This window comes from Carcharodon carcharias, chromosome 6, assembly GCF_017639515.1.
Source record: "Carcharodon carcharias isolate sCarCar2 chromosome 6, sCarCar2.pri, whole genome shotgun sequence".
In the NCBI taxonomy this organism is placed as follows: Eukaryota; Metazoa; Chordata; class Chondrichthyes; order Lamniformes; family Lamnidae; genus Carcharodon; species Carcharodon carcharias.
In genome coordinates, this window is record NC_054472.1 from 49,313,766 (window position 1) to 49,327,648 (window position 13,883).

Sequence of the window (13,883 nt, forward strand, 5' to 3'; positions counted from 1 at the left end):
TACAACTGCAAAAACACTTGTGTCCCTGGTATTTAGATAAATACTTTATCCCCAACTCCATCAGCCCTTATCTTGCCTATTAACCTTTTGTGTGACACCTTATTGAATATCTATGACATCTGCTGGTTCCCCTTTATCTACCCTACTAGTTACATCCTCAAAAAGCTAATAAATTTGTCAAACAGGATTTCCCTTTAGTAAAACCATGTTGATTTGTTCTAATCATACTATGCTTAATCATACCAGAAATTTATGGTGCTGTTTTGGTCATAGATGTTAATGAGTCACTATGTCTCTGCAGTATTGTAGAGGGTAGAAAAGTATGAAACATCAAGTCCAGTGGTCAGGGTGACTCTCAAGCGTATTACATTCAGGGAAGGGTTTTCTCCATGTTCCAATCCACATAATTATAACATTCCATCCCTGTGCAGTTATGTTGTTAGAAAACAATAAAGTTGGCAATGCTACTGAGCTTTCTTGAATATTCTGACTCTTCCACCAGCTTTTCCATCCAGCTTGGCACAATGGTGATCAAACTCATGCTTCACATCCTAGGCCTGAGAACATAGATGCAGTTGGCCAGGTTGAAAACAGATTTCTTCCCGCAATCATCCACACATTCCAAATAATTTCTGATAGAACCATTATACAGACAGTTATGATAATATATATGAATTTAGTCAATGCTCAGAAATACCCTTCTGAAGATCCCAGACCAAAGACAAGGAAACATTGGACCTGTTGTTCTTTCCTCCTGCCACAGCCTTCAGATGAGGGCTAGTTGACAAGGTCGGATGGGATGGTGGGGGCATCTCTGGGGCGAGCAGAGGATTTTGTTCTAACGATGTTTGATGGAAATTGAAGAAGTGGTGGTTGGGCGGGGTGGATGCAACAGGAACTACAGCATCTGCCCAGAAATAAAAGCCAGTAAAACTTGGGCAATGACTGGTACTGGTCCAAACTGGTCTTGTATACCTTAAAATGGAACTCTAACTTGGACCAGTACCAATCATTTCCCAAGTTTTAGTATTTTTGTTTTTGGGCAAATTGCAGACTAATTCATAGCCCTTCTATTATATTCCTTCTGCAATTATTCTCCCAGGGGTTGTGGATTTTCAGCAAGATAATGTTCAAAATAAGTTTTTAAAGAAAATAAAAACTCAAAAAGTGAATATTTCACACGCGTGATTAAATATACCCATTACATTGTTATTTGAGTCAAAGCTATAGAGCAGAGCAGTGATTTGGGTAAAATCAAGAAGAATGTGTTAGGAAGGGACAGAGAGTTCAATATAGGTAACAGGGCATTGGAAACTATGGTCACATTAAGATAAATGGTAAAAAGCTATAATTGAAGGCACTTTGATTGCTCAAAGCATTGATAACAAAATTGATTAATTAATTCACAAATAAAAATAAATGGATTTGATCTCGTAGCCATTAATGAGGTTTGGTTCCAGCGTTCCCAAGATTGTGACCTGAATATTCCATGACATTTGATTTCTACAAAAGATAGAAAAATAGCAAAGGAGGCGGGGTAGCCTTGATAATAAAGGATGGATTAAAGACAGCAGAGCGAAAGGATCCTAGCCCAGAAAGTCAGGATATAGAATTGGAATAGGCAGAGCTATGAAATAACAAAGGGCAGAAAATATTGGTGGGGGTAACTTATAATCTCCCTAACAGTAATCATAATATTGGACAGAGTATACATCAGAAAATTAGAGGAGCATGTAACAAAGGTAATGCAATAATTATGGTGGATTTCAATCTTCATGTCAACTGGACAAACCAATTGGCCAAAGTTGCTTGAAGGTTGAGTTCATGGATTCCAGAATAACATATCAAGGAACCAACAAGCCAACAGGCTATCTTAGATTTTGTATTGTGTAATGAGTCCAAATGAATTTGTAATGTTATATTAAAGAATCCTTTGGGAAACAGTGATCAAATAAGATGGGAACACATATTGAATTTGCATGTGATATAGTTAAATTAAAAGAATGGTTTTAAATTTTAAAACAAAGCTAATCACAGAGGTATGAGGGTCAATTGGTTGAATTATATTGCAAGATTAGATTAAAAGATATGATAGTAGATAAGCAATGGTGAACATTTGAAAAATATATAATTCTCAATGTTTATACATACTATCCTAGAATAAAAACTCTATGAGATAATTGTCCAATCATGACTAACCAGAGAAATTAAGGATGGTATTAGATTTAAAGAAGAGGCTTAAAATGTTGGCAAAATGAGTGGTAATCCTAAGAATTGGCTGGTTTTAGAGGTCATCAAAGGATGACGAAGAAATTGATAAAGAAAAAGACAACATAATGAGAATAAATTATCAAGATATATAAAAATAGATTGTAAGAGCATCTACAGATAAGTGAAAAGGACGAGATTAGCAAATGTAAATATGGGCGTTTTAGAGGCAAGTATTGGAAAAATATAATGAGGGATAAGAAAATAGCAGAGATGTTAAGCAAATATTTCATATCAGCTCATCAGCTGCTGAAACCATCATTCATGCCTTTGTTACTTCAAGACTCAACTATCCCAATGCACTCCTGGCTAGTCTCCCACATTCTACCCTATGCAAATAACATTCGCACCACACAATTGCAGGTAATGAACATCTCCAACAAAGGAGAATTTAACCATCTCACCTTGACATTCAATAACATTACCATCACTGAATCCCCCACTATCAACATAGTAGGAGTTACGATTGATCAGAAACTGAACTGGAGCAGCCATGTGAATACTTTGGCTACAAAACAGGTCAGAGGGCTGGGAATTCAGCAGACAGTAACTCAACTCCTGACTCCCCAAAGCCTGTCCACCATCTACAAGGCACAAGTCAGAAATGCAATGGAATATTTTCTACTTCCTTGTATGAGTGCAGCTCCAACAACACTCAAGAAGCTCAACACCATCCAGGACAATGCAGCCCACTTGATTGGCACCCCACCCACCACAATAAGTCACTCCCTTCACCACCGATGCATAGTGGCAGCAATGTGCACCATCTACAAGATGCACTGCAACAACTCACTAAGGCTCCTTTGACAGCACCTTCCAAACCCGTGACCTCTACCACTTAGAAGGACAAGAACAGCAGATGCATAGGAACACTACCCCCTGCAAATTCCCCTCCAAGTCACATAACATCCTGACTTGGAACTATATCACTGTTTGCTCATTGCTGCTGGGTTAAAAACATACACCACATGGACTGCAATGGTTCAAAAAGGCAACTCACCACCACCTTCTCAAGGTTAATTGGGAATGACAGTAAATGTTGGCCTAGCCAGTGAGCCCACATTCCGAGTAATTAAAAAAAAACGTCCATAAACTTGAGGTCATCCAAAACTCTGCTGTTCATGTTTTAGCTCACACCATGTCCCGTTACCTATCACCCCTGTGCTCGCAAATCTACATTGGCTCCCAGTCAAGCAACATCTTGATTTCAAAAGTCTCATCCTTATTTTTGAATCCTTCCATGGCCTTATCCCTTCTTATCTCTGTAATCTCCTTCAGCACCACAACTCTCTAAGGTACCTGTGCTCCTCTAATTCTGGCGCCTTATGCATCCCCAATTTTAATCTCTTCACCATTGCTAGCCATACCTCTGCTGCCTGGGTTCCAAGCTCCTGAATACCCTCCCTACACCTCACAACATCCCTATCTCGATTTCCCCCTTTAAGATATTCCTTGACATTAACCTCTTTGACTGAGACTTTGACCATCTGACCTAATGGCTCCTAAGTGGTTTGGTTTTATAATGCTCCTGTGAAGCACCTTGGGACAATATATCATATTAAAGTTACTATATAAATAAATATCAGCTACTGTTGTTGCAATATTGCTTGTTTATGGAAATCTATAGTTCATATTTCTTTAGGCTTTCTGCTGCTGTGCTATTGTAAATTGCCTGGGAGTGCAACAGAGACGCATCAATGCATGTTAATAGAGTTTCCACCACTCTTGTAATGAAGTTACGAAGGTGTATATTGTCTGAGGAAAATCAGAACATATGTTGGTTAGAACCATGAGCTGGACTTTACAGAGATGATTTGGGCTGATGTAAAAGCAGGCGTCATGATGTCGGATCGGTAAGCCTCTTGCAGCACTGCAGCCAGGTACTTCCAGACAGCCTCACAGCTGCTGACCTCCTCTGCTGCCTCCACCTGGGCTTGCTTGGTCTGACACGGAGGTCACCCCTTCCCATCCTGTGGTATGAGAACATACAGCTGTTCAGCCCCAGCCTGGAGTTCACACAGCTGTAGCTATGGGAGTGGGTCACTCTGCTTCAGTTTGGGGTGCCCAGGATGAGCAGATGATATTTTCTCCTTTGTTATCCGGGGCTGACAGGAGACACAGCTGGCACAAGAGTCACCAGGATGACAACAGATGTTCTTCCTTACAGCTTCTCTACTCCTTAATTCTCTGCAGTCAGTGCTGCCTTGCCTTAATGATGACAGTCTGCCAGATAAATTGCTGTCCTTGAGCGTGCGCTCCCCAGTGTTTATGGTCCCTTAAATCAAACATCGAAACCTACTGCCAGTCCATGGTCTTACCCCACTGCTGCAGAAAATCCTGCCCTAGGCTGTTTAGGTGTTAATTGGCCCACCAGCACTTAATCGTACTGGAAACATTGATGTGACAGGAGTAGGCACAATGCACGCTTTCACCCCACCTCCCTGACCCTACTGGCAGGTTTTAAATCCAGTCCTTAGAAGATTGCATCCAACATTATTCTTTAAGATTAGATTTGGATGGGATGTACACAAGAACACAGGAGATAGAAGCAGGAGTGGACCATATGGCCAGTTAAGCCTACTCCACCATTCAATATGATCATGGCTGATCTTGGGCTTAAACTGAACTTTCCAACCAATCCCCCGATCCCTTGATTCCCTAAGAGACCAAAGGTCTGTCTATCCCAGCCTTAAACATTGTCAACATTGAAGCATCCACAACCATCTAGGATAGAGAATTTTAAAGGTTCACAACCCTTTAAGAGGAGAAATTTCTCCTCATCTCAGTCCCAGTTGATCGTCCCTGTAACCTGAGACTGTGTGCCAGTGTTTTAATTCCCAAGCAGTGGAAACAATCTCTCAGTGTCTACTGTGACAAGCCCCTTCTGAATCTTGTATTTTTCATGAGACCACCTCCCATTCTTCTAAGCTCTAGAACATATAGGACCAGTTTACTCAGCCTCTCATTATAGGACAACACTCTCATCCCAGGGACCAATTAAGTGAAACCTGGCTGTACTGCCTCCTTCCTTAAACGTGCACACAGCAGTCCAGGTGTGGTCTCACCAAAACAATGTACAATTGTTGCAAGACATCTCTATTCCTGTGCTCCAATCCTTCTTGCAATAAAGGCCACAAGCTATTTGCCTTCCTAATTGCTTGCTGTACCTGCTTGCTAACTTGCTGCATTCCTTGTACAAGTACACCTAAGTCTCTCTGAGCATCAAAATTTACAAGTTTCACTCCTTTTAAAAAATATTCTGCTTTTCTATTCTTACAACCAAAGCGAATAACCTCACACTTCCCCACATTTCCATCTGCCATCTTGTTACCCACACATTTAACCTGTCTATATCTCTTTGCAGTTTCTATGTCCTCCTCACAACTTACATTCCCACTTAGCTTTGTATCATCAGCAAACTTAGATACATTACTCTGTGCCTCTTCATCTAAGTTATTAATATGGATTGTAAATAGCTGAGGCCCCAGCACTGATCCTTGTGGCACTCCAATATTCAATGCTTGCCAACTTGATAAAGTTCACTTATGTCTAGTCTTTGCTTTGCGTTTGTTAACCAATCCTCTAGCCATGCTAATATATTACCCCCAACTCCTTGAGCACTTATCTTGCCTATTCACCTTTTGTTTCACACCATATCAAGGGCGAAATTTTACAGCAGCGGGATTTTACGTTCCTGCTGAAGCCAATAAGGTTTAGAATGTTTTGCCACATTTTATGGCCCCATCCCCACCAAAACGGGGCCGTAAAATTCTCCCCCAAAAGTCTTTTGGAAATTCAGGTATACTACCTCTGCCGGTTCCCCTTTATCTAGCCTATTAGTTACATCCTCAAAAAACATGAATAAATTTATCAAATGTGATTTCCCCTTTAGTAAAACAATGTTGACCTTGGCCATCACACTGTAATTTTCTAAGTGCATTGTTAAGACTACCTTAATAATAAATTCCACTACTTTCCCTATGACTCATGCTAGGCTAACTGGCCTGTAGTTCCCCGTTTTTTCTCTCCTTCCTTTTTTGAATAGCGGTGTTACATTTGCTAACTTGCAATCTAATTTACTGGGACAATTCCAGAATCTAGGGAATTTTGGAAAATCATAGCAAGTGTATCCACCATCTCTGCAGCTATCTCTTTTAGAACCAAAGGATGTAGGCCATCATGTATTGGGGATTTGTTGGATTTTATTCCTTTAAGTTTCTACAGTGCTTTTTTTCTTTGCTGATATTAACTACCTTCATTCTTCACTCTTTTTAGCAACTAAGTTACCAGCTTCTTCTGGTAAGCACCTGTCTTCCACTGTGAAGACAGACACAAAATATTTGTTTGGTGTCTCTGCCATTTTCTCATTCTCATAATAATTTCTCCTCCCCCTGCTTCTAAAGGACTAACATTTACTTTAGCTACTCTCTTGCTTTTTATCTACTTGTAAAGCTCTTACAATCTGTTTCCGTATTCCTGGGTAGTTTGTTCTCGTATTCTAGCTTTTTCCCTTTTCATCACCTTTTTTGTGGTGTTTTGCGGGTTTCTAAAACATTCCTAATCCTCAGACTTATTACTATTCTTTGCAATATTATAAGATTCTTCTTTCAATCTGATACTATGCTTGACTGCCTGAGTAAGTCACGGATGGATCTTTCTTGCTGAATTTTTGTTTACGTTTGAATGTATTTTTGTTGAACAGTTTAAATTGTTTCTTTAAATGTATCCCACTGTTCTTTTTTTGGCCATATCTCTTAGTCTACTTACGCAATCAACCTTACCCAGTTGTCCCCTCATAGCTAAGTAATTGTCTTTGTTTAAGATTATTTTTTATGATTGGAGTATGTCGCTTCCAAAATTAACATGGAATTAAATTCTATTATTCAATTCTAGTTTCCAGCGGATCTGTTGCTTTGAGATTACTAATTAACCCTGCCTCATGATACAATGCTAGATTTAAAATAGCTTCATCCCTACTTGATTCCACAATGTATTGCTCTAGGAAACTGTCATGAAAGCATTCTACAAACTCACCTTCTAGGCCACCCTTGCTAATTTGATTGGTCCAGTCAATGTGAAGATAGAACAATTATTACATTGTTTTTATTAAATGCTCCAATAATTCATTGTTTAATGCTCTGTCCGATAGTATACCTATTGTTAGAGGCGTATACACTACTCCCATCAGTGTTTTCTGATTCTTGCTATTCCTAATCTCCATCCGTATTGATTCTACTTCATGATCTTCTGAACCAAGACCCTTCCTCAGTACTCTAGATGTGGCCTCACCAACACACTCTATAAATGTAGCAAAACAAACCTACTTTTATATTCCATTCCCATTGCAGTGAACAACAGCATTCTATTTGCCTTCCTAATCCCATGCTGTACCTGCATACTAACTTTTTGTGATTCCTGTACCAGAACACCCAGATCCCTCAGTGCCTCAGAGTTCTGCAACCTCTCTCCATTTAAATAATATGTTGCTTTTCTATCCTTCCTGACAAAGCTGAAAAATTCATATTTTCCCACATTATACTCCATTTTCCAAATTTTTGCCCACTCACTTAATCTACCTATATCCCTTTGCAGACTCCTTATGTCTGCTTCACAACTTACGGTCATCACATCTTGTGCCACAAAGGCACTGAACAGACCAGCAGGATCAAGGACACCAAGGGCAGAAGTCCCACTCACCAAGAGCTGATGGCCACTCAGAGTCTGTCAGCTCTTTTATACACAGCAGCACCATTGTGGGGGTTGTGGCCGATGTCAGTATGACACTCTTATAAGGTCTCGGATCAAAGAGGGACCTGTAGGCCCAGGTGAGTGATGGCGGGAAGCGGATTGCAGGGGAGAGGTATTGGCAACAAAGAAAAGCAGGTGGCTATTAACCACCACCACCCACCACCCACCCCAATCCCAATTTCCTGATGATGAGTCCCTCAATCAGGCACTGAGTGGCTTTGAACAATGGACCCCCCTCAACCCTGAGCACCCGCAATCAAACATGCCAGCATTTGCTTGTCATGCTCCCTGCTTGGTAAGCACCCCCCGCCACCTACCACTGGGTTAATACCGGAGCGGCAGAGGGTTGAGGCACTTAAGTGGGCAAATAATGCCCACTTAAGGACCTCAATTGGCGGCAGGACGGGAAGGCTGTCCATTGGCCTTCCTGTCACAGATTTAATCGGGGTGGAGGCAGGAAGGCATCTGTATGGTTTGAAGACACCAAAAGAGCAGTTGAGAATTCATATTTGTTCTAGATATGTAGCAGAGGCCTATAACTCTCATGGCAGCCCCATATCTGTTCCCCCATGCCACCCTACTCAATGTGTCCTGAAGTCCTTAAGTCTAAGGCAAGTTAGGTTTCAGGCAAGGGCTGCACTACATGTGAGCTAACTTGTCGGGGGGGGGGGGCAAAGGCTGCCCAGTGGTTGATGGTAGTGCACAAGCATGAGCGGGGTTGTGGATTGGGAAGCAGCCTCACATTAGGGAAACCTTGTATAAAGTGATCATTCCTCCTCAGTTGCGACAATTCAGGCGCAGCCACATTGACATGCTTGGAGTTGTACCTCTAGCTTATCTACCTACTCAAGTAATGCACCAAAGTACCAACAAAAGCTCCAGAGATTTATACCCCTCTGGCACAGACTGCAAACTAATGAACTTTTTAGAGGACTGCAGAAAAATTGGACAACTGTGCACGTTGTACAATCTCCGTGCAAAAGCTGGCCATTGAGTAGTAACTGGTGGAGACGCTCACAACCCCTTGCAATTTCAGCATTCAGGTTTGGACCAGTCTCCCCCAAGGTTCTAGCTTACAGTGCAGCCTTGCAGTGTGGGTTAGGAGAATGCCTGTGCCTGAGCTGAGAGCACAGCATGCAGCCCAGTGGGTGAAGGTGCTGCCAATCAGTCAGGTGGAGTGGGGTAGAGGTGGGTGGGGTTTCGGGCAGCCATGCAGCGCATTAATCTCTGGCCATCCAAGTGGTGGCAAGCACTCTCTGGGATAAGTTAAGGGGCCTTCAGACTTAACCAAGAGAAGTTCTTAGTATGCCAAAGCTAACCCACACATCTCTCTCTTTCATTCTACAGGAGTACATCAGGAGCATGGAGCCTGTTGATCTAGCTGTATGCCTCGTGGCGTACAGAAAGCAGAGACAACAGAGAAGAGAGCGACGGAGGCACCTGGTTGGGCAGAGGAAGTTGCAGCTCCCCCAGGAAGAAAGGGCAGCTGGGGTTCTCGTGCATGCTGCTGAAGAGCCACTGTGAGCCATCACTGGTCAGTGCCTAGCGGTCAAGCGATCAACTACATCAACTGCAGGGCTTCCACTTGTTAAATGTTCAACTGGTGTGCGACCACCACAAACACATCCTGCAGGTCTGCACATGCTGCAACTTGCTCTTTGTTGGAGCAAACCATTGGAATGTTGCAAATGAGATTCCGGTGCTTGGAGCGGTAGAGCCCTGCAATACAGTCCACAGAGGGTGTCATGCATCATCATTATGTACATGTGATTAACACCCGAACCTGGGCTGTGCAAATATATCTTCTTAACCTTCCTAACCATGCTGCTACATGTTAGTGCTCCCCCGACATCCACAGTGGAGGTGGAGGCAGCCTGTTGACTCCTGCACCCGGTCAGTGATGGTCTTGATGGGTGATTTACATTAATAATCTAGATGAAGGAACTGAGGGCATCCTGGCTAAGTTTGCAGATGATACAAAGATAGGTGGAGGGACAGGTAGTATTGAGGAGGCAGGGAGGCTGAAGAAGGATTTGGACAGGTTAGGAGAATGGGCAAAGAAGTGGCAGATGGAATACCATGTGGGGCAGTGTGAGGTCATGCACTTTGGTAGGAAGAATAGAGGCATAGACTACTTTCTAAATGGGGAGAGAATTCAGAAATCTGGAGTGCAAAGGGACTTGGGAGTCCTAGTCCAGGATTCTCTTAAGGTTAACTTGCAGGTTGAGTCGGTAGTTAGGAATGCAAATGCAATGTTGGCATTTATTTCGAGAGGACTAGAATATAAAAGCAGGGATGTGCTGCTGAGGCTTTATAAGGCTCTGGTCAGACCACATTTAGAATATTGTGTGCGATTTTGGGCCCCATATCTTAGGAAGAATGTTCTGGCCCTGGAGAGGGTCCAGAGGATGTTCACGAGAACTATCCCAGGAATGAAAGGCTTAACGTATGAAGAACGTTTGAGAACTCTGGGTCTATACTCGATGGAGTTTAGAAGGATGAGGGGGGATCTGATTGAAACTTACAGAATGCTGAATGTCCTGGATAGAGTGGAGGTGGGGAAGATGTTTCCATTAGTGGGAGAGACTAGGACCCGAGGGCAAAGCCTCAGAGTAAAGGGAAGAGCTTTTAGAACAGAGATGAGGGGAAACTTCTTTAGCCAGAGAGTGGTGAATCTATGGAATTCATTGCCACAGAAGGCTGTGGAAGCCAAGTCATTGAGTGCATTTAAAACCGAGATAGATAGGTTCTTGATTGTTAGGGGTATCAAAGGTTACAGGGAGAAGGTGGGAGAATGGGGTTGAGAAACTTATCAGCCATGATTGAATGGCAGAGTAGACTCGATGGACCAAATGAGCTAATTTCTGCTCCTATGTCTTATGGTCTTATGGTCTTATGACCTCTGGAGAGTCGAAACCTGTAGGCCACCAGCCTGCTTTCAGGGTCCTGCAGTGTGGCCGTGGCACCCTCCTCAGCCAGTGCACCGGGATTTGCTGAAGTCACAGGAGGAGGGGGTTCAGATGTACTGGACACTGCCAAAGTCACCTGGTAGATGGGCCCGGAGTGTGCACCTGCTGATCCTCCTCCCTATGGGTGCCTGAGGGCCCCGATTGACTCCTTGAGGAGAAGGAGAGCATGGACTGAGATCGAGCTGCCCCATACCCCTCCTGCATCAACACTGTTGGAGGTCAACTATGGCCTCAGCGAGTTCAGCCCACGCAGTAATGCAGTACCGATGTCCTGGACCATGGTCTCCATGGCTGCCCCCATCCTACCAGTGTTGACCTCGGAGCAGAGGCATGTCAGCACTATGACCTCAGATAGAAGGCGGATGGACTCCTCCATCATGCCTTGCAATGAGGAGTGCAGCGGACATCCCTTCCTGATGTCCCTGGGCTTGTGTTTAGGCTCCAGAAACAGAGGTATAACTAGGCCAGAGGCTTGTCTTCTGACTCAGACTCAGATTTCTGGTCTCCAGCAATCCTCCAAATGTTGGAAAACTAGGAAGTCCCTACCTCTACCTGTTGTGGATCAGACTGTGTGATGTGCTTGCCACACTGTGACCCCAATGCTATTCTAAAGCTTGGTTCCACTGAGGTGTCTGCGCTGGTCGAGGGTGTGAGTGAGTGCTGTGACAGGACTTTAATGAAGGTTCGGGGCTTAACTGGTGACCCTGGGTTGTAGACTCCATTGACTGTTTCCAGATGTGCCTGCGGAAAGATAATCAGTGCATGGCAGTGGCCTGTGAAACAGGAACATCACTCACAGCATGGTTGTCTTATGGGTGTTGCACTGCTGGATCTTCTCTTGCCAGAGCACCGCTGGCCTCACCGTCAGCACAAGAGCAGCCCAGATCCTCGCTGGCCAGCTGGATGGCTCAGTTTTCGAAGTCCATGAGGACCTTGATTTCAGGCATTCCTCCACCAGTTTGTGACTTCTCCCTTTTGTTGCGTGCCAGCTTGTCCTGCATGAATAGAGATGGAGAGAGTGTAAGCCAGGACACCTGCCAGACCAGATGATAAGTATGCCTGGCATTTGTGGCTGGTGAGTGTTCCCATGGACAAAATGAGGACAATGAAGATGCGTGGGAGAGAGTGAATGGTGATGTCCCTTGAACTGACAATGAGTGAGATCCCTGTGGATGTGTAATGGATTTGTGAGTGTGTGAGTTGAGAGTGATGAGAAGAGTGATTTACCCTGAGATCATTCATCCTCTTTCAGCACTGGGTGGCTGCCCTCTTTGGCTGGGTGTTGGCACTGACCACCACTGCCACTGCCTCCCAAGCCAGATTGGTGGTGTTGCTGCCCCTCCTGCGGTGGTAGAGGACATCATGGTGAGCCTCCACATTGTCCTAATGGCATTTCAGGGCCATGTCACTGAATTGAGGGACTGCAGCCTTCTTGCCTTTTGGGGCCATGTCTTCCGTGCAGCAGCCCTGGGTTGAAAGCACTGAGATGAACAAAGGGGATCATACATCCTCTTTCGGCTCTGGGTGGCTGTCCTCTTTGGCAAGGTATTGGCACTGACCATCGTGGCCACAGCCTCAGAAGCTAGATTGGTGAGAGGTATGCGATGGGGCTGCACTTTAAACATTGCGCTCGGCGTGAGGAAGCAGCAAGATGATGGCGTGGCCAACTAATCAGAGGCGACCGCCAGCGAAGCAGCATGTTTGCTGGGAATGCATGGTTAACGTGGTGGGATTGGGATGATACGGTGTGAAAAGCTACCATTGAGGCCCGCGGGTAAAACATTCTTTTTCCTGCCCATTTAGTGCAAATCTGGGTTGATTCCACCCTAAGTGTCAATCTCATCAGCTCCAGTAATGCCTTCATTACAGGGACATCTTCAGATTCACCATGAAGAGGGAATGGGCTACCTCCACCCCTGATTTCCACACATTAATATCCAGCAGCCACCTGCCTTACTTCATTCTGCCAATGTGGGAAGAATCAGTTAGAAGGACATTAGTTAGAATGTAGAATATACACTGTTACTGTAGGAAGCACAGGGGAAAATATAGTGCACGTACCTGTACCATACTCTTATAAGTTTAATGGATGTCTGACTGCCTCAATAACCAAGCCACTAATGTATCTTTCCAGTTCTCTTGGTTTGAGATCCATGAAAGTTGTTCATGGGATTGGGTTAGTTTGGCCCAGTAGAGGGAACTGTCATTTGTGGAGATGAATGTTGTGATTTGGATAAATAAGTCATTGAATTGAAGGGTTGTTCTATTAATCCCTGCTTGATAACTCTTCCTGACTTAGCTGATTGTCAGACAGCCAATTCCACTGAGTCATGCCAGCCCATCCTTTTTCTCTGTACTTCTCTGGTCTGCTCCATGGTTAGGCCTTGAGGTCACAAGAAGTACAATGATTTTGGTGACCTTGTACTGTGTGCAATGTCTCTCTGGTCTATTTAAGCATTGAAACTGCTGCTTGAGGACCTTGGTGGAATCATGGGCCATGTAACAACTCTTCTCAGATTCTATTGTTAAATAACAGAGTTGTATCATGAGCCACAGCTGCAGACTATTCAACTACCACCTATGGAGCCTTCTTTTTCCTCCAAATATCGCTGCTATAGTGACTGCTGCAGGATGAAGGAATCATGGGAATTGCCAGGGTAGCAGCCATTGACATACATAACTCTCCTACGGTTGCAATATTGATCTATTGATTCTGGAATGGAGTTAGATTGTGGGTAAGGGCACCTGCGACCATATGGCTGCAGTTAATTATGCTGTACCTTCTGAGGAATCCTGAAGTGGAGGACTCTCTCCTGCTGCTGATGGTTTTCCAAAGGAAATCTGATCAAATTTCTGACACATTGAGGTTGATATTAATTCCACACCACAGGCTGAGAC